The sequence below is a fragment of the Cupressus sempervirens genome, chromosome 10, assembly GCF_028749045.1.
Source record: "Cupressus sempervirens isolate cs-2001-9-10 chromosome 10, ASM2874904v1, whole genome shotgun sequence".
Taxonomy (NCBI): domain Eukaryota; kingdom Viridiplantae; phylum Streptophyta; class Pinopsida; order Cupressales; family Cupressaceae; genus Cupressus; species Cupressus sempervirens.
In genome coordinates, this window is record NC_143127.1 from 116,552,103 (window position 1) to 116,575,271 (window position 23,169).

Below are 23,169 nucleotides of genomic sequence, written 5' to 3' on the forward strand. Positions count from 1 at the left end.
CTGATAGCAATATGAGATCCAAACATATCTCTATATAAGAAATGATGATACATCATTCTAATTTCATGGAAAGGGAGGTGCAATCATGCTATGAACTTATCACAAAAGATAGATTTTATTAGGAGCCAATGAAATAAAAAATAGTACATATGAGTCCCTTTTAGGAGACTTTTAATCCTTGTTAGAAGATTCCAAACCTATTAAGAGTTATCTAAATCTTGTTAGGAGTTGAAATGAGGATAACTAAATCCACTTATCAAATATCCTTAGACTATCCTAACAAAAAAATCTTTAGGATAATCTATCCAAGATATGAAATGACTAAACATCAACTTATTTTCCAATATAGTTCCTTTGAAGCTCATAATACATCCTCGACATCAATATGTTATGTAATCAGATATAATTCACATCCAAGTTCACATAGCCAACACTATGATCTCACTAATTAAAAAACATCTATACTAGATACTATTCCAGGAGGAAATAACCTTTCCTTTATACCAAGTCCTTAAAGAAGCATTGAACTATCCTAGAGGCTCTATCAATTTATAATTGATAATATAGGAAATTATTATGATATTTTCTTACATATTTCATTTTAGTTAAATTCCTTCTTCAAAAATATTTATAATAGATGACTTACAGGAACAAAGCCACTGACTATTCTTCATAACTTGGCCAAAACTACATATCTAATTTTTCCATCTAGAACATATCATCCTGAACATGTCTTTGACCATCCTCTAAATGTGCTAGACATAATTACATCTAAGAAAAAAATATACAATTGATTTACTAGTATCTTCTTTCTATAAAATCTCTCTAAATGCTAACTCTAGAAAAGATTGCATAACTCTATTATAACTATAGATCTCTTTCTATGTACAAACCACAACATTTGTATTCATATTTGAATATATGTCTAATAATGCACAACCCAACTCATTGACCATTGACTGTGCCAAATACACCCACTCTATATCTATGGTAGTCTTTATAGACTAAGGTCTATGTTGAAATCAATGACAAACATTTTCATGTATGCAAAAAATAAGCACTAAATAATGTCTCCAATGATGTTAACATACTCCCTTATAAAAATACCATGAACATTTATTTTACCAATTTATCTCTTTGGAATTAATGAAAACATATATGAAAAATATCTAAGTACGATTAATACCAAATATATCACTTTCTCATTTCCCTTTAATCCAAAGTTTGTGTTTTCCATTAATATAAACATATATCTCAACCTTCAAACAAATTTTAAGGATTTACTCATGTTCAAATTATTAACATACAATGTGTCAAACAACCAATATGCATGAAGAATAGAATTTCATCCTTAACACCTTCTTTAAAAATGAAAATCTTCTTTACATGCATAATATTCTATCACCAATGACATGAATCAATGTTTTGTATGCATTACTCTAACCAATAATGAATTTTCTCTCTCCCTCATCAAGAATGTATCAAAATAATTTTTTTAATAAATTAATCTTACCTATTGACATGAACAATAGAGGTATCATTATGTCCATTCATGGAGTTCAATCATTTCAAAAACAATTTGTTTGAACTCTCAATAAAGTATCCAAAAATGCCTTTAGGTACCTTTACTAAGAGTCCTTGATGACTTGTCTCAAATAGAGATACTCCCCTAAAATAGAAGCATCAAGCATATAGTCTAGGTAAAAGAAATAGTGGTCTTCTACATACAAGGTTGGCACAATCTCTACATCAACTTCTCTGAAGTAGGTTGCAACACAACCCAAATTATACCTTTGAAATACTCAAATATGGTCTTATCAAAAGGTTTTGTAAATGTGTATCCTATCTTCTCCATTGTGCTAACATTTTCCAATCTTATATCTTTCTATTCTAGATTCTCTCTCAAAAAGTTAGTAGATATGTACCTTCTATTTGAATGTGAAACTAGATTGTTTGACATGCTCACTGTACTTGTGTTATTGCAATGTCTAATAATAGGCTTAGTAAACTCAATTACAATGTCTTTCAACATATTCTTCATCCAAATAACCTAATTAAAACTATTTATTGCTTCTACATACTCTACTTTTGATGAAATGAAATTCTATTTCTTTCTCAACAAAAAAACCAATCTTTCTTCCAAGGAGAATGATTTGACAATGGTTCTCTTTCTATCATGTACACTTCCTACCCAATTAGTACTAATGTATGCAAAAAATATGAAATCATGTGATCTATCATACCATAAACCATAATCAAGTGATACTTTGAAGTATTAAAAAAAACAAATTTAGTGCTGCAAGTTTTGTCTCTTTAGGATCTACATAAAAATATTTCCATAATTCTAACTACATTAGCTATATCAAATCTATTGTGGTTCAAATATTGTAATCCTCCAATCATAGATCTACTTTGCTCATTTTGCACTAGGGGATTCATGTTTTCCAGATAGATTACATCTAGTTACAATAGGTGCTCTAAGAGGTTTACAAGTTTGTAATCCAAATCTCTTTAATGAACATCTCAGTTACTTAGCTTGTGATATGAAAATGCCATTTTGTGTTGGAAATATTCAAGATATGATAGGGTACTAAGAGGGGAGGGGTGAATCAATAACCTTAAAAGTTTTATTAATTTACCACACATCCATCTATGCTAACGCATGCATTAGTTCTGAAACATAAAACAATCATTACACAAGAGAACATAATATTTTGGTGACCCAGAAACCTTCCAATAGAAAGTAAAATTGGGCTGGGGATGATACCCACAAAAATTCAATACTTTAGTATAAAGTTGGCCTATTAAGGCTTACCTTGACCACTTTTGGTGATCTGCCCTATTAGGAACACAAAGGACTACTAGGTCCACCTTGTTAGAGGATTTGCAAACATACAATGAAGTATGCACTCTATTAGGAGATTTGTACAAAGACTGTTAAGTCTACCTTGTTAAATGATTTAGAAAACTAATTCACCTATTAGGATGAAGTAGTAAATCTACTTGCAATTGATTTTTGATAAGATCCTTTATGCACTGATCACCTCATGTGATGGATATAACTTTTCAGTCTCTAAATTGACCTTGTTGTGTTCCTTGAATTGCTGCTAATAATCTTTCACATATACTTCACCTTACTTCACTATTCCTTTTTAATTCATTTCATCATGTATGATATCTTACAATACATCTTACATATATAGCTTTCAAATTTACAAAATCACAAGGTTGACCAAAATACAAGTAAACAAATACATTATAGAGTCAGCCCAACAGTAAATAACACAAGTTGACTGAATTGACTCGGTGACCTTCTGATACACGATGCCCACTGCATTACTCGGCATCATCATGCACTCAGTAGAAGTGAAGGCTTGGTTCATGCTAATCGCTCAATGCAGTTCTGAACTTGGTAACCACTAGTGACTCGATAGATGTAGTATCACTTGGTAGATACTGCACATTGAGTTTACCTTGCTTTACTTGGTAAACACTAAATCTTTCATAGCTCGGTTTGTAGTAAATCTTCATGACACAAAATTCATACTCCATAGACACTATGAAGCATGATAACAACTGAGAAGCTCGGTAGACACTGCTAGACTTCACATTGTCTTTATTTGTTCAGTAGCCACTGTTTGCTCGGTGTAAACTACTGAACTACTAAGCTTACAAGATAACCACTGGATGCTCGATAAGAATTTAGAATTGAGTAAGTGTTGTTAGTGATGAAAAAAATAATCATAATGCCAACAATCTCCCCCTTTTGGCATTAGTGAAAAAAAAACTTATGAACCAAAACTTATGTTAACTAATATTTTGATTTACTCGGCTATTTACATATCTTACATATCTCCCCCATACATATGGCATGCATAGCTTTTATCTATACAATGTCTTTCTTACTCCTTTTTCTTTCTTTTCCTGTACAACTCATACTCCCAATGCCAACAACCTTATCTACCCCTTTTTGACAATAATGCTAAAGAATGTATATATAATAAATTTAAATAGAGACACAATAGTGTGAGAGAAATTTAGAGTGTACCTTGGGAATAAGAGACAATGTCTTATCCCAATTATCTTGCAAATTTTTGCAGGTGGAGAGAGCCACTTGAACTTCTGCAGAAAGTTCAATCATATGATTAGCTATTGAAAAATTGTTGTCATGAATCAATGTTTTTGAATAGGCAATATGTCTATGCATTTGGTCCATGATTGGAAGAATCATATTCTGAATGTCAATCAGTGTAGACCTTATTTTGGCTTCTTCTCTAAGTAACTCTACCTGCATTTTGGACAAAAATTTCACGTTCATGTGATGTGATTTGCTTGAACTATGGTCAAGCTATAACTTTTGAGCACTATCCTTCATTTCCACATCTATCTTATTTGATTTTTCTTTGACCTCTTTGGTGTACTCAATAACATCATAGAGCTTGCAAAAAAGTGATGTTATATTTGTAAATGCTTGCTCAAGGTTGCTCAAAATTGAAGATAATTCAACTTGCTTTATTGCAATGTGTTGAGCAATGTGCTCAAGCACCTTATTGTCAAATTAATTTTTTGCATTTTCAATGAGTTTCTCTTGCCCAAAGGTTTCCTCATTGAACTTATTTACAACCTCTTCTAATTGCAACAAAATGTGTTGAGATGGGTCAACATCAACACCAATGGCTTTAGTAATTATGTTTTTAGCATTTTTAATTATAGTATATTCTCTGTCGCTTTCTTCTATAAGTTGCTTCTGCCTTGCCTTCTACTCTAAAAGTTGACTAACCATTCTCATTTCACTGGCTGAGGCAATGTCCAAATCTATCTTGAGAATAATGATTTCTTTATCCAAGTCTATGTCTTCATCAATTTGCTTCCCAGTAAGCAAAAGTTTTAGAGGAGTCTTAGGTTTTACTTCAGTGCTTGCTTCCTTGGATTTGGAAATAGAAACGATAGTTGACATAGATGGGCTAGTAGAAAAAACTTGAATTGGTGCAACTGGAGGAAAACTGAGAGAGGTGCTAATTATATCAAAAATTGATGTGCTTCCCAAAAATGAAGTATCAATGGGTAATGTATAGGCTGGAATACTTACAATTGAAGAACTAGTTGGAAAAAAAATTGATGCAATTGGAGTTGTAGAAGAAAATATTATAGACCATACTGATGATGTGTGAGCAAAGGGAGATAACTTGGTAGCTGAAGAGGTAATAGATAGCTTGGTAGATGAAGTGCTTGACACTTCCATTGTAGATACCTAGAGCTGGGAGGAGACTAGTGAAGATTGAGCAATTGATGTTGCTGTTGTGCTCACAATCTCACTAGTAGAGGCTATCACCACGAATGTGATAGTATTTGGCAGAGTGTGAGGAAGAGATGCTATTGCTTCTACTACTATCCTGACCATATCATCTTCATCCTTTTCTTCCTCCACTACTTCTTCCTCCTTCTATTCTTCCTTCTCCTTCATCAGTTCTTGCATATCTTCATTAGTTACTATGACTAAGGGAGTATTATCATCTTCCTCATCCTCTTGGTCACTTTCATCATCCTTGATTTCTATAGGATCATCACTAGGCTTATGTAGATGATAGATGCCCTTCCACATGTTTGTTGCATCATTAACAACATGCTCAATATCTTTGATTAAAATAAAACATGTACGGAATCTAATCATCATTCATCCTTCATTGTTCTTCATGGTTGCCTTTATTTCTACCTCATTAAGATTCGGTAAGAGATTCTTCAAGGATTTTTCATATATGTCCTTTTTTGTTTGAGTGGCTGACTCCCACCTCAGTTTTAGTCTTACCAATAGTTCTTTTGAAATTTGAGGGGCAATCTAGTCTAGGGAATACTTCCATTTTCTTATCTTGGTAAGTACTAGTTCCTTAATCTACATCTTCTCTGCATCAGTTCTAGTTTCAAATTTTAAAGCTTTGAAATTTGTGATGCCAACACCTTCTTCCATTTGTTTCAATCCTTCTTGGAAGTTGAGAGGTGGCTTACTAAATAAAACTTCACTACCTCCTTTCTTCTTTGATCTTTTGATAAACACTGTTGTGGAGGCTTTGGGTGGCTTGTTAATGATTACTTTGCCCTTATTCTTGACTGGCTCTATCTCTTTCTCAAATTCTTCCTCTTATTTTCTGGTTCCTACTCCTCTTCTTCATCCTCACCATTTCCCTTGGTAATTATTAAAGGCTCGGTACTAGTTTTCATCTTAGAAACCTTTCTTTTACCTTTGCTAATTTCTTAGGGAAGTTTAATCTCTAATTCTATTCTAGCTTTTGCCTCATCATAGGTACCAAAAATTGGTTTCTTGGGATCTTTTGGCTAATTTACTAGTTCTTCAATGATATCCCTGGTTTCATCAATGTTTACCTCATAAGGTAGAGGTTTTACCCATGTAACTTGGGGCCTAACTACCTGAATGTATACTCTGTTGCAATCTACCATAAAACATACATAATATTTGTAGTCCTCAACAAGTTTAAGAGGAATCCTAAACCTTTTGGTCATCCTTTCCTTGAAGTCTTTGAAATAGTTATCCATTATACTATCAAGATTTACATCCATTTCTACTATAAACTCATTAATCTAATATAGAATGGGAACATCTTTTCTCCATATGATAGAACCTTTAGAGGGAAAGAATTTTTGTACATAAAAGAATAAAATTTTTGACAAAGAACCAAATTTACAGGGTTTATTCTTGGATGATTTGATGCTATCCATGTTCTTGTTTAGTTTCCTTAGCAATAGCTTAGATAGGTCATATTCCAAATTTTTCTTCACAACCTTAAATGTTAGGTCTATGGCCTCACATGACACACTGTTCAAATGAATGGAACTATAAATCTGATGGAAAACCACATGAATTCCAAATCTTAGCTCTACATTGGTAACATTACTAATCTTTAAGCCTTTGTTGTCCCACTCGGCAAGGGTTTTCTTCTAAAGTTCATCCTGACCTAGGGTTTTGGTAGATTTGACTTTGCTAAGAATGGGAAGGCCAGTAATCTTCTGAATCATCTTCTTGGTGATTAATATGGGTTGCTCCAACCATAACTAACCATTATGAACATGGCTGAGAATATATCTAATTAATTTTATCTGAAAGCTTCTTAGTAGATGAGATATATGGGTCAACCCTTTTGTTTCGAAATGTTTATGTATAGGTTTCAATGAGCCATCAACAGACATTTCTTCTAACGTGCTATCCATTTCTAGGGTTCCTATTTCTTGAATTGAACATTTGAAATGAGTTTAAATATCATTGATTAGAATTACCTTTGGTGGAATTTGTGACTATGCGCCATTAGGGTCGAGTGCCTTTCCTACTGTGGGAAGCAACTTGAAGTTTGGTGCTTTCCATTCTACACCCTTGACCAACATTTCTGATCCACATTTTGCCTTGCTAGTGCTTGTGCTTGTGGAAGCCATTGTTGCTCGATAAGTGATGAAAATCTGTGAATAAATTCCTTAACTACAAATTCACTCGAAATCACTTGAAGTTGCTTGAATGCACCTAGAAATATTTTTTCTCTAAGGATACAATGAAAAATGAAGTTGAATTTCACCCATTTTGATGAAAATTTTTCCATTAATGCTAGGTACCATATTTTCATAATGCATGACAGACTATCATCCACTAACCTAACACAGAAAAAGTATTAACTCGATAGACAAACAAAATTTCTTCTATTCCCAACCTTGCTTGGTAAGGTATTTTACCACTTTCCTCAGTAGAGTTTGATGCACTCGGTGAAAGATAACCTTTATGTGATCTTGATGTATCTTCAATATTGATTGGATCATTTTGCATTCCTCATATTTCTTGGAACTACTTATGATTTTCATGATGAGTACAACTCCAATGCATTCTTAGGGATTTAGTTTGAGGGGATGGAGTCACCCACTTCTTGAGTGACTTTACTTCCATGATTTGAGCTTGTATCTTCAGTGGATTTAGGAATCCATTGCTGCCTCATTTGTTTCCTTGTGTTCTCAGCCCTTGGTTTCTTTTCATCTTCAATTTTATCTATATTCATGCGGTTTTTAGCTTTATGATCGAGTTCAGTGCATGTATAACACCTTATAGTAGTGTCCTTCTTCCTTAGGTGATGCCTTGCACAATTTATACCAATGTGTCCATATTCTCCACAATAATGACATCTACACAAGGTATTGTAGTCCCATCCAAATATTGCCTTTACAATTTGTTCAGTTGGATTGAATGTTTTGGTTCTGCATTGTGATGCCTTGTGACCATACTTGTTGCATTTGTGACATTGACCTTCAAATTTTGGTTTTTCCTTGCATTCAATAGCTTTGTGACCACACTGATTGTAGTTGTAGCATTTTCATTGAATTTTTTTTTTTCTATTGCTCCAACATTTGTTTGATGTATGACCTAACTTACCATAGTGATTGCAATTAGGTCTTTGATTCTTTTGGGCACCTTGTTTTGAAGATTCACCTTCTTCATTGTATCCAAGTCTTGCTTTACCTTTTTGTCTGTGAAGATTATGCTCATTTTGTTGAATTAGTTGATTCATGTCTTCTTGTGACTTCATCATTCTTTCATTGATTTTTTTTTCAATATTTAGGTCACTCATTAATTTTTCAACAATTTTCTTTTCACATCTCAATTTTCTCAATATTCTTTCATTAATTTCCCTTTCACAATTTAGATCACTTCTTATTCTTTCATTCTGTGCTTTAAGAATCTTGATTTCTTCATTTGCTCTAGAGATTTGATCAATGAGGTCTTTATGTAGATTGGATTGATTATTTCTTGCCTCCAAGTCTTTATTTTCCTTGTTTCTTTGTTCCAAACCTTCACATAGCTTGATTGATTGGATTTCTTGTTCTCTTTTTAGTTTTCTTACTTCTTCCTACAAAGATCCATTATTTGCTAGGAGTTCCTTGATTGCCTCATTAGCTTCATTTGAGCTACTTGATGGTAAAAGGTCTTCAATCTTTTCTTCAACATACTGATGGTCACTCATTTATCTTACAAATTCCTTCCTTCTTTTCAGGGATTGGGAAAGATTCTCCTTTGCTTCTTTGAGTTGAGCCATGACCATCTCTAGATCTAGCTTTTCATTCTCAATTGCCTTGTCAAGTCTGAATATCTACATTTGTCTTTTACATCTTTGCTCAAGCTACCAAACTTTTATCCTGAGAACCACAAAGCTTTGATACCAATTGTTGGGAATATTCAAGATATGATAGGTTACTAAGAGGGGAGGGGTGAATCAGTAACCTTAATTTTTTATATTAATTTACCACACATCCATCTATGCTACTGCATGCATTAGTTCTGAAACATAAAACAATCATTACACAAGAGAACACAATATTTTGGTGATCCAAAAATCTTCCGAATAGAAAGTAAAACTAGGGTGGGGATGATACCCACATAACTTCAATACTATAGTATAAAGTTGGCTTGTTAAGTCTTACATTGACCACTTCTAGTGATCTACCCTATTAGGAGCACAAAGTACTGCTAGGTGCACCTTGTTAGAGGATTTGCAAACATACAATGAAGTATGCACTCTATTAGGAGATTTGTACAAAGACTGTTAAGTCTACCTTGTCAAAGGATTTAGAAAATTGATTCATTTGTTAGGATGAAGTAGTGTATTTTCTTGCAACTAATTGCTGATAAGATCCTTTATGCACTAATCACCTCATGTGATGCATATAACTTTTCAATCTTTGAATTGACCTTGATGTGTTCCTTGAATTGCTGCTGATAATCTTTCACATATACTTCACCTTATTTTGCTATTCCTTTTTCATTCATTTCATCATGCATGATATCTTACAATACATCTTACATATATACCTTTCAAATTTACAAAATCACAAGGTCGACCAAAATACAAGTAAACAAATACATTATCGAGTCAACCCAATAGTAAATAATTCATGTTCACTTAATTGACTCGGTGACCTTCTAATACATGGCAGCCACTACATTACTTGGCATCATCATGCACTCAATAGAAGTGAAGGCTTGACTCATACTAATCACTCGATGCAGTTTTGAACTTGGCAACCACTGGTGACTCGATAGATGTAGTGTCACTCGGTAGATACTGCACACTAAGTTTACCTTGCTTCACTTAGTAAACACTGAATCTTTCATCGCTCAGTTTGCACCGAATCTTCATGACACAAACTTTTTGCTCAGTAGACACTAAGAAGCATGGTAGATACTCAAAAGCTTGGTAGACACTGTTGGACTTCACATTGTCTATATTTTCTTGGTAGCTATTGTTTGCTCGGTGTAAACTACTGAATTGCTAAGCTTACAAGGTAACCACTGGATGCTCAATAAGCATTCAGAATTGAGTAAGTGTTGTCACTAATGACAAAAATAATCCTAATTGCAACACTTTGTTCTATAAAATTTTCAATCCCAAGAAGTATTTCATCTCTCCAATCATACTCCTCTCAAATTGTTTCTTGAGTTCTAAAAATGTCTTTGTATTTTCATCATTACCTCCAAAAAATTGTCATCCTCAAATACTTTAAAAACTAGCGAACCATCTCCATTCTTTCTTAGGTAAAAATTATTCTCAATATTACCTTTCAAAATTCCTAATTTTTCCAAATATTTATACAATCTTTCATACCAAGCTCTAGCTAATTGTTTCATTCCATAAAATTCCATCTTAAAACTACAACCCATATATTTTTCATCTATCAAACTTCTACCTCTATTGAAAATAGATTGATACAAGTATAAGAATGTGCTTCAATCATTATTTTGTCATTGATATCAAACCTGCAACTTGTCGATAAGACAACTGCTTAGTATATTTGACTACTACCATTTCTTTAATTAATGAAGAGGATTTGATCAAAAGTGATAACAAGAGAACCTAGAGGAAAGGTTGAGTTATAATGTGAAAAAGGAGTATAAATATTAGTTAAGAGAATGATGTTATAGTGTATTGATTATCTACTTAAGGTTGAAAAGGTTGGATATGCTAAAAAAGTCTAGAGGAAGTAGTAAGAAGAATTTATTCTACCAAGCTTGACTGAGTGGATAGTAGCTGTCGACAAGAAAATTAGTAGGAGCCAAGAAAAGTCAAAGTTCACTATATGCTAAATGATGAAATACAAGCTGAGTAAGGTTTAGTTGAAGCTAAGTACTAGTAAACTTTAGTGTCTACCGAGTTATCTATTGGATGACAAGTAGAAGAGCAGTATGGAAGCTGAGTGACAACATATTGATACTGAGTGCTAGAATTCATTTCAAATCATAGACTTGATGAATCTATGATGACTATTTTGTTTTCTTGAATTTTGTGAAGCATGTGGAAGATAAGTATAATGAGTTGGTGGCACATAATTCATCATAAATCATTTTGAGGCAAATTCAAAGAGGATTGAAGGAGAAGATTCTAGAAGGGACTAAAATGGAAAGATGGGTAAATTCATTGAATCCTACCTATCCTTAAAATAGATGATAGAGGATGGATGACAAAAGATCCTTATTTTCTATTTATAGAGATGGCTGATCAAAAGCAAGGTTGCTCAATGTTTGCGAACCCAAGTTAGACAAGAGGTCTAAGGTATTGCTTCATTTATTGACCGAATAGAAGAGATTTCTATTGGTAAGTAAAGAAAGAAGGCTTAAGAGTATGAATATTTTAAGGGTGAACAAGCTATCTAATTTGAAGTGTGTGAAAGATGAACCAAATGGAGAACTGAAATAGAAATCTATAATCTACAAGTGAGTTGTAAATTTTTATTAGATCAAGCCTTACTCTTACTTTTTAAATATTATTCTTGTTTAGGGTAAATCATTTGGATTAAGGTTGATCTAATAGTCATTTGTAAATCCTTTAACTAGGTGGCATTCCAACTATATGATCTAAAGTCCTCTAATAAGGCTCACTCCTAAAAGAATGATTTGAGATCCTCTAACTAGGTCACATTTAACAATGTACATTATAACTTTTAATAGGGTTGACCTTTCATGAGGTATCACTTTAGAAGAGTGAGAATGAGTAGAATGATACTGGTGGTTTTTCCTATATTGGGTTTTCACATAAAATCATTATCTCAAATGCATTATTAAATTTTTTATGTTTCATGCTCACATTTCTACAAAGTTGATTTGATAGTAACTTACAAAGTTTAAGTGATTGTATGATCTAATGGATGCATGCATGAATATGTTTTATGGATATGGGTTCACTATGATGTGAAAAGTTTTATTTGTACATCTAGACATTGGATAACTAGTTCATCCACCCTCACACTTTGAGTTATTCTAAAGAATTCCAACAATTGGTATCAGAGCCATCTACTTAAGTGGACTAGTTTGAAGGTACTAGAAGCAAAAGATCAAGATGTCAAAAAGAGAGGTAGCCAAGCTTAATAGGGACAAGTTTCCTACGTGGCAAAGTATAATGAAGCTACACATAGGAAGTCCTTGAGATCATGCATAATCTATCATCACCACTAAGCATGTTGATCCTTCTTGAGCCCTAACTATTGAATATCTGAAAAAAGAAAAAAAGAACATAATCAGGCAATGTTGGAGATTGTCTCTTCCCTAATTTATGCCAAGATTAATGACATCTAGGTTTTTAATAGTGCAAAAAGATGTGGGATACTCTTCACACCATCTATAGAGGATATGAAAATTTTTTGAGAGTTAAATGTAAATTTCTTAGAGGTAAGTTCTATGATATAAGGATGTAACAAGGTGAGAATGTTGCTCAATATTTCTCTAGAATAAAAGATGTTTTTAATGCTATAAGAGGATCTACTAGAAAGATAGATGATGATATTGTATTAAGAAAAATTTTGAGAACACTACTACCCATCTATGCTATTATAGTTTCTACCATATAAGAGGTGAGATGTGTACTAGGTTCTAATCTAAATCTTGAAGGTCTGGTAATTAGGCTCACTACTTTTGAGCTATCCAATTTTGACAACTTAAAATCTAACAATGTTGAATCTTCTTTCAAAGCTAAGATATCATTAAATGAGCCTACTAATTAGAAGAAAAAGGTAAAATATGTTTCCAGTGATAGAGATACATATGAGGAGGATGTAAAACAACTTGAAGTACTACTAGCAAGGAGATCTCACAGTGGTAAAAGGAAAATTTAACGGCAAGTTACCTATTATGTATTTTAATTGCAATGAAGTTATTCATATTGTTGCTACATGTCTAGAGAAGAAGAACTATAGAGATGGAGACAAGTACAAAAGTAAGAGAGATAAGGACAACAAAAATTACAAAGACAAAGACAAGAAGTCTTGCTACATTGTAGAAGAGGAAACCAAAGATGGATCTAAGGATCATGATGATGAAGTGGTGTATGTTGCAATGAAAAATGATTCTTATGAGGGTGATGCAACCACACTAGTTTCTTGTGTAGAAAAGAATGACAAATGGATCATTGATAGTGGGCGTTCACATCACATGATTGGAGATAAAAGTAAGTTCACTACCTTAAATTATTACAATGGAAATAGTGTAAGGTTCGGTAATGATGCAGCCTATTTGATAAAGTTAGAAGGTTTTATCAAACTCATAGAAATGATTTTATGTGATAATACTTATTGTGCTAAAGGACTTAACTATAATTTGTTGAGTGTGTCACAACTGAATAGTTTAGGTTGCAAGGTTGAGTTTGGGAACAAGATAGATATAATATATGATACTAATGGAAAACTAATTGGAAAAGGTGATCAAACTAGAGGTAATATATTCTACTTTGATATGAATGATGATGCTTGTCTAGTTGTAGAAATTGATGATGTGTGGTTTTGGAAAAAGAGGCTTTGTCATGTTAATTTTGATAACTTGGTTAGTATCAGTAAAATGAGAAGAGTCATATGTTTTCCTAAGTTGAAGAAACCTAACAATATAATTTGCAAACAATGTCAGCTAGGAAAACTGACAAAATCTAGTTTTAAGAGTAAGAATCACACCTCTAAAGGAATTTTTGAGATTGTTCGTACTTAACTTGTATGGGCCAATTGATGTACAAAGCTACAAAGGGGACAAGTACATTATGTTAATTTTTTATGATTATTCTAGTATGATAACAGTTGTGTTTCTAAAATAGAAATTTTATGTTTTCCAAATGTTTAAGTGGTACTTAGCAAGAGTTGAGAAGAAAATAGGTAAAATTCTAAAATGTTTTAGATTTAACAGAGGAGGAGAATTTACATCAAATGAGTTTGAGATATTTTGTAATGACAGAGGAATCAAAAGACAAACATTTTCCCCTAGAACCCCTTCACAAAATGGAATTGCTAAAAGGAGGAATAGATTTCTAATGGATCATGCTAGGAAACTCATGATGGAGAACAATGTTGCTTTGAATTAGTGGAGGGAGGCTGTAAGTATAGTTGTCTATGCCTTGAACCATGTGCAAGTCAAGAAAGGTTCTCATTCAACACCTTTTGAACTATGGTATGGATATTCATCCAATGTAAAATATTTTAAGGTATTTGGAAGCAACTATTTTATTCTCAAATATTTTAGAAATATAAAATTAGATTTTGAAAGTGAATAAGGTATATTCTTTGGTTATTCCACAAGATGTAAAGCTTATAACTATTTAAATACTAACACTAACAAAGCTGTGGAAAGTGCAAATGTGATATTTGATGAATATACAAAAGTACATGAGGATGAACCTATGAAGGAAAAAAAAGAATAAAAATCTTCTATACTTTTATGTGGGTATGCCTACTAATAAAGATGTTGTAAATCAAGTCACAAATCACCAACAAGTTTTAGTGACTATTAAGTCACATGCAATAAATGTTGAGTTGTATTCAAGAACCAAGATTTAGTCAAGTGCCAAGCTGTAGAATGAAGCTAAGGTACATTCTAATTCTAAGATTAGTGTACATTAAAGAGATTTTGAATTACCTAATAGAGAAGTACATAGTGATTCAAAAATTGATAGACCTAATGAGGACAATAGAGAAGAACCATTACATCACCCTATTGCACAAATTATGGGAGATAAAGATGGAAGACCAATGATAAAAAATAGGTTGAGAAGTGAAACATGTACTCTTAGAATGCTTGAACCTAAGATAGTGAAAGATGCCTTAGAAGATGTGGATAGGAGAAAAGCCATGAAAGAAGAGATTGAACAAATAAAAAAGAACAAGAAGTGGACTATAGTTCCTAGACTAGAAGATAAGAATATGATTGGCACCAAGTGGGTGTATAGAAACAAGTTACATAAAAATGGTGAAGTCATAGGGAATAAGGCAAGATTAGTTTGAAAGGGGTATGCACAAGAAGAAGAGATAGACTTATATGGAGAAACATTTGAGCCTATTTCAAGATTAGAAGTAATAAAAACTCTGCTTACATATTCTATATACAAAGATTTCAAAGTTTATCAAATGGATGGTAAATCTACATTTCTAAATGGCATATTCAAAGAAGAGGTTTATATAGAAAAGCTAGAAGGATTTGTTGATGCTAACAATAAAAACATGGTATGTAGACTACAAAATATTTTACATGGTTTGAAGAAAGCCCAAAGAGCATGGTATGAAAGGATACACAATTATCTTGTGAAGATTGGATTTGAGAGGACTAATGATAGCAACAATCTGTACTTGAATATAGAAAAAGGAAACTGTATTTTACTATCTAAAATTTTTGTTGATGATATCATATTTGGTGGTCAAGATACTTTATGTAAATCTTTTGCAAATAAAATGAAGAAAAAATTTAAGATTTCTATGTTTGGAGAGATCAAGTTCTTTGTGGGTTTGTAAGTACATCAAATTCTATATGGTATATACATCACTCAATCAAAATATGTAAAGGAAATACTAAAAGCTTTTGGATTGGAATATTCCAAGCCAGTAAGCACACCTATGGTGAAATGACATAACTTGTCAAAGAATGATGATTCAATTGAGCTGAATCAAACATTGTACAAGTCTATGATTGGAAAGTTGCAATATTTAGTGCATAGCAGACCTAATATTACATTATCTATTGGGATAGATTCAAGATTCTCTACTAATCCTTGGGAGAATAATTTGGTGGATGTTAAGAGAATAATGAGATATTTGAATGAAACAAAAGACTATGGTCTATACTACAAGAAACATGAGAAGTTTGAGTTGAGAGGCAACACTAATGCTAACTGGGTTGGAAATATTGCTGATAAAAATAATGCTAGTGGAGGAGCATTTTTCCTAGGAAAGAGGTTGGCTACATGGACCAGAAAGAAACAAAATTGCATATCTCAATTTATTGTTGTAGTTGAATATGTTGTTGCTGAAGTAAATTATACAAACATTGTATGGATCAAATAGCTACTCAAATATCTGAAGGAGGAAACCATTAAACCTTGGACACTTTATTGTGATAATACAAGTGATATAAATATATCAAAGAACCCTATGATGCATGCAAATACTAAGGACATTGCAATCAAGCATCATTACTTGAGAGAGTTTGTTGACAAAGAGGTGAAGATGGAATATATGAGTACAAAGGAGAAAATAGATAATATCTTCACAAAAGCATTACATAAGGATTCTCATGACTACCTAAGAGGTAAACTAGGGGTCATACCCCTATCTAAGGCTATTTAAAAGCATAAGTAGTGCCCTACATCACTTGGATCTGAAAGTCATAGCTTACAACTTGATGTGATGGATCTTACTTTAGGAGCTACCTAAAGTAATCAAAGAGCTAGAGTTCTAGATCAGTCACAAGGAAGGTGGTAGAGGGAGAAATTTAAAAAAATTCATTTTTTCATATTATGATGACAAAGCTTTGGCATTGTGTCAAAGAGGGAGAAATACAAAGAGGGAAAAATACAAAAAGAGAGAAATACAAAACACCATACATAGTAAGGACAAGGAATAAACATGGAATATCTACTTAAAGGGAGATAGTGTAGGTCATGATTTAACTACAACAAGGGAAATGATTGAAAGACATACATTTACCTAGAAAGATGAAAATACAAGAACATAATAGGAAGACATAGATACCTAAATATTAGAAAGGGGAAGTGATCAAGAGGGAGTCATAAGTATCAGATGGTTTTCTATTGATAAGAACAAAATTATTTAACCTATACAGAAGATATAGGTTGATCAATACAACAAATTATTTATTTTTTAATATTCTTGTTGGAACTAGTTTTCCATCAATTGCAAAGAGGGAGATTGTTGGAAACATATTGATACAAGTATGAGAATGTGTTTCAATCATTGTTTTGTGACTGACATCAAACCTACTACTTGCTAGTAAGATAATTGCTTAGTTGATTTGAGTACTATCATGTGTTTGATTGATGAAGAGGATTTGATCAAATGTGATAACAATAGAACCTAGAGGAAAGGTTGAGTTATGGTATTAAAAAGGAGTACAAAGATTAGTTAATACAATGGTGTTAAAGTGTATTGATTATCTATTTAAGGTTGCAAAGGTTAGATACACACACAAAGTATAGAAGAACAAGTAAGAAGAATTGAGTATGCCAAGCTTAACTGAGTGGATAGTAGGTATCAAAAAAAGTTAGTGCGAGCTAAGTAGAAATTCAGTTGGACCCAAGCAAAGTAAAAAAAAATATTGTTAGAAATAATAGTCCACCAAGATAACTAAGATGGGGTAGGCAATGAATCAATTATCTAATTAAAACATATATCAAACTTAATTAATCTTAAACATTCAACCAAAGTATACAACAATCATAACAAGATGCACATGCAAAATTATACTAGATTTGTTAACTAGTGAAACCCTTGATTAGAGGTAAAACCCTAGTGGGAATGATGCCCACTTAATAGGGTCCATCCTATAAACACTTTTAGTTCATAAGAGTCCATGTGAGGAGTCTCTGAATCCTTGTTAGGAAATTTCAACCATGTTAGGAGTTGTAGAAGGTAGAAGGACCCATTATCCAAATAACTTTAGGGGCAAGCCCACTAAACTCATTGTTCAACTAATCTCTCAACTATTCATTACAGAATAATTTTGTGTACTATACTTTATCCTCTTTCCTCTATCTTGTCAACCAAACTAATAATTGTTACACCTTGTAGACCATGTCATGAATATTGGATCCAAGTACCAAACTTTGGATTTCTAAATAAAATCTTAGCAATGAAGTTCTCTCCAACTTTATTCTTCTCTAGTTATCTTGAAATACCAATTATTTCTTTTCTATTTTTCTCTTTGTGCTTCTTGAAATCATCCATGGGTAAAAGCACAAACTTGTGACACCCTTTTGTGAAGGAAAAGGCTAACAAAAGTATATTTTCTCACCTTCAATGACATAAAATTTGTATTATTATTTTGAATTTGAATAATTATTTGGAATAAGAATTGATATATTTTCGTAATTTTTATAGACAACTTTTTAGTTGCTAAAAAACACTAAAAATTATGGGTCTAGTTCCCACCACACAACTACATCGAAATAAATTTATTTTCTTTTAATCTTAGACTATGTTATAGATAATATATATAGCTAGAGCAATCAAAATAAAAATCAACTTTAGACCTATATTTTCTCATTTATAATGATTCAAATTTCAGCTCACTTGAAATTGATAGTTTTCATCTCCCACCAAATTTTTCAAAACAAATCTTTTCTAGCCAAGAGAAAAATTACACATTCTAGAAGAGGACTCTCTCCTCTAGAACATCACATAATTTTCAATTTTTTTGATATGATTTAATATTTTTTTATTTCTCAAAATTGACATCTTTTCAAATGTTTAAATATGTGCTTGTAGGATTTTTTTAATTACAATTTATTATATATAATTAAAACACTATAAACTCTATATGAGAATATTCTTGGCTCTAAGCTCTATAAAATGGTTTTTATATGTTATTAAAAGAATACCATAAAAAGTAAGAGTTATTGAAACACCACTTTTCTAAAATAATTTTATTTCTTTAGTAATTGGATATAAATTAGAATAAAACATGCATTTAATAGCCATTTCCAATTGGAAAAGTGTGAGACCATATACAACTTAGATAGAATATATTTTATCTAGATCGTGCATTTTAACAAAATTGATTTTTAGATAGAAATACTGAAATTCAATCATTCTAACAAGTCATCCTGAAAGGTGACACAACTTTGTACTTTTACCCCCATACAATCACTTGAAATCAAAGTAAAATGTCCTTCCTTTATACCAATTCCATAAAACAATTTTTTGAGTGAGCTACTACACCTTCTCAATTAATTATTATAGGACCTCATTAAGAATATGTTACACTTAGCTATAAGATTAATCAATTGCCTTGTATCTTGAATAAATTTCTATACATGTAATATTATGATGAGTGAGTTTAGCCATTTCATCACCAACATCTCTTCTACATGCCTTTAACCTTGCTTCTATAAAATCTATCACAGAACAATCTTCACCAAAAATTGCATAACCTCTTCTAGACTTAATACCATTTTCGTATGAGGTTAGTTGCATATGCTAGACACTTAGTACTATCTCCTTTTAACCTTGATAGTGAAAGTACTCAATGATCTATCTATACCAACTTGATTTTCCATTATTCTTCTATCAAATAAACTGCTATGTTGAAATCAATGAGAAACCCAATCATGAATCTAACATATCATCATGATAATGATATAATCATGTTTCTACAATACTCCCCCATAGGAATATCATCAACATTCATGTTTCCAACAATATTCCCCTTTGGAATTGATGACAACATCAATGAAAAACATATAGTTCCAAAAATACCAATTGTAAAAGATTGTTATCCTTTCTTTTCAAATCATCTTCATCAATCATTACCCCCCATTGATATACCTCAATGTACTTTATATAAAGTTGTTCTTCATACTATAATCTCTCCCTTTAATTTAATCTATGTCAAATCATTTTTTATGTTGTAACTTCTCCCCCATTGAAATCAATATCAAAACATTTTAGTAACCATCCATGTCTGTAACAATTGTCTCTAACTTACTCAAGTGTCCAAAGACACTATTCAAAACAACATCTATCAAGAGTCCTATATGGCTATGTCCATTATAGATACTCCCCCACATAGGAAGCATCAACATTCAGTCTAGACAAATAATAGTGCTTTGTGACACTGGACTAATGCACTTTTTCATCATCTACTCTAATGTAGGTAGGGGCATAACCCCTAACATACCTCACAAATACTAAAAAGTCTCTTTGGGAAGAAGCTTGGTGAAAGTATTTGCAATCTTCTCTTTGGTGCTTATATACTCCAATTCGATTTCCTTTCCTACAACTTTCTCTCTCAGTAGGTGATACTTAATAGAAATGTGCTTAGTCTTAGAATGTAATACTAGATTATTTGACATATCCAATATACTTATGTTATCACAATGTATGACAAAAAGTTCACTGAATTATATCCTAGTATCCTTCAGTATCTGCTTCATTCAAACAACTTGATTACAATTGTTTGTTGCTACAACATATTCTACCTGTGTTTTACTCTTTGAGATACAATGCTTCTTCTTGCTTAACAAAGAGACCAATCTTCCTCCAAGAAAAAATGCTCAACTACTGCTGCTCTTTCTATCATCCATACTACCTTCCCAATTAACATCAGTATAAGCATATAAAGTGAAATAATTAGATTTTCCATACCGCAATCTAAACTCTAGAGTTCCCTTTAGATATCTAAATATCCTTTTAACTTACATAATGTTATTTTATGGAATGAGTAGGAAATCTACAACAATTTCAACTACATTTTCTATATGTAGCCTTGTGTGACTTAGATATTGCAATCCTCCAATCATATATCTATATTTCTTCTGCTTAATAGCAGGTGTGTCATCCTTTGTAGATAAGTTGTGTCCAGTTGCCATAGGTGTTCCAATTGGTTTACATGTTTCCAAACCAGACCTTTTCAATAAATTTTTCAAATACTTAGTCTAAGAAATAAAGATTCCTTCTTTATCCTACATAATCTATAATCCTAGGAAGTATTTCATCTCTCCTATCATACTTATTTTAAATTCCTAATTCATTTCTTCTACAAACTTGTCACGCTCATGATCATCTCCTCCAAATATGACATTGTCAAAAAATACTACAAAAATCATCATTCCATCATCTATTTCTTTCCCATATAGATTATTGTTTACCATACATTTACTAAATCCAAGTTTTGTTATGCTTGTCCAACCTTGCATACCAAGTTTTGGGTGCTTGCTTTAAGCTATACAATACTTTCTTCAATATGCATAACATGTCTTTGCCATCTATTAAAGGAAAGCCTTTAGGCTATTCTATGTATACCTCTTCTTGAAGTTCTCCATTCAAAAATTTTGATTTGACATTCATTTAATATACCTTGAATTTCTTATGTGTTGCATAGGCTAAAAATAACCTTGTTACTTCAATTCTTACAACAAGAGTATAGGTTTCATCATAGTCTATTCCTTTTTGCTATTAGTTGTTGGGCCCATTTGTCGTTGCACCAAAATCCATGACTGTTAGTGAACATGGAACACCACATAATTAACCACTTGTGGGCAGGGGAGCACGTTGCATCACCCAACAATCTCCCCCTCGATGCGCATATCAAGTGCTTACGCAGGTTGAGATGGCACCGAGGAGATTTGAACCCATGACCAGGCCAAAACCAAGCTCTGATACCAATTGTTGGGCCCATTTGCCGTTGCACCAAAAGCCATGACTGTTAGTGAACATGGAACACCACATAATTAACCACCTGTGGGCAGGGGAGCGCGTCGCATCACCCAACATTAGTAACCTTTACATACCAATCTTGATTTTTTCCTTAAAACTTCACCTTGTTCATTCATCTTGTTCTTGAATACCCATTTTGTTCCAATCACATTCTTGTATACTAGTCTAGGGACCAATTCCCATGTCTCATTCTTTTATATCTAATCCAATTCTTCCTTCATATCTTTCTTTTAATAGTAATCTTTGCATGCCTCATCTTTATTCTTTGATTCTACTTGAGATATTAGACATAGTTATTCATTTATTATGCTTCTTATCATTACAACTTTATCTCTTCTACCAATGATCTACTTTGGTCAATGATTCATTGTCATATTTTTACCATAAGTAGAAGTTGTTATCTCAACTCTTAGCTCTATTCTAGGTTTGGAACTCTTTTCTTATCTTATATATCCTTCATTATGAAAATCATATTAGTCTCAAATAATACTTCATCATTCCTTGGTTTAGTAACAATATTCTCATCATCAGAATTACAATAAACTATTTTTTCTTGTATCTTGAATTTCTCATCAAATCTTACATTTGCACTTTGTACAATGGTCTTACTTCTCAGAGTATAACATCTATAATATTTTATTTTCAATGAATAACCAAGAAACATACCTTCATCAATTCTAGCATCAAATTTACAAACATCATCATCTCTTTTGATATAGCAGTTACTACCAAAAATTCTAAAATACTTAACTGTAGGTGAGTAACCAGACAATAGTTCATAAGGGGTCTTATTTTTGTCTTTCCTAACTTGCACGCTATTCATAGAATATATTATTGTATTTATAGCTTCTCTTCAAAATATATTGGATATATCATTCTTAGCTAACATTGTTGTTTTTGTTACTGACCTACTTCTTCTTTCTGCAATGCCATTTTGTTTAGGGATTCTACTCACTAAAAATTGTCTTTTAATTTCATTAGCTTCACAAAAGATATTAAACTCATTTGAAGTCAATTGTCCTCCTCTATCTGATCTTAAGCTTTTAATCTTCATACCTAATTCATTCTCAACTCTATTCTTTAATATCTTAAACTTGTGAAATGTTTCATTTTTTTTTAAAGAAATGTAACCCACATCATTCTAGAAAAGTCATTAACAATAATCATGAATTACCTTTCACTATAGAATCCTTTAGTGTTTGTAGGACCACTAATATTTGTGTGTACAATCTCCAAATTTTCTATAGTAGTAAATTTCTTATTGGGGAAAAAAGCTCTATTATGCTTTGCTAGCATACACTCCTTTCAAATTGTGTTGGTAGGCTTTACAATCTTAGGAAAATATCTAACTACAAGCATATTACTAGGTTTTATAATGTTGTCAAAGTTTATATGAAAAAATCTCTTATGCCATAACCAATTCTCCTCTATCTTTGC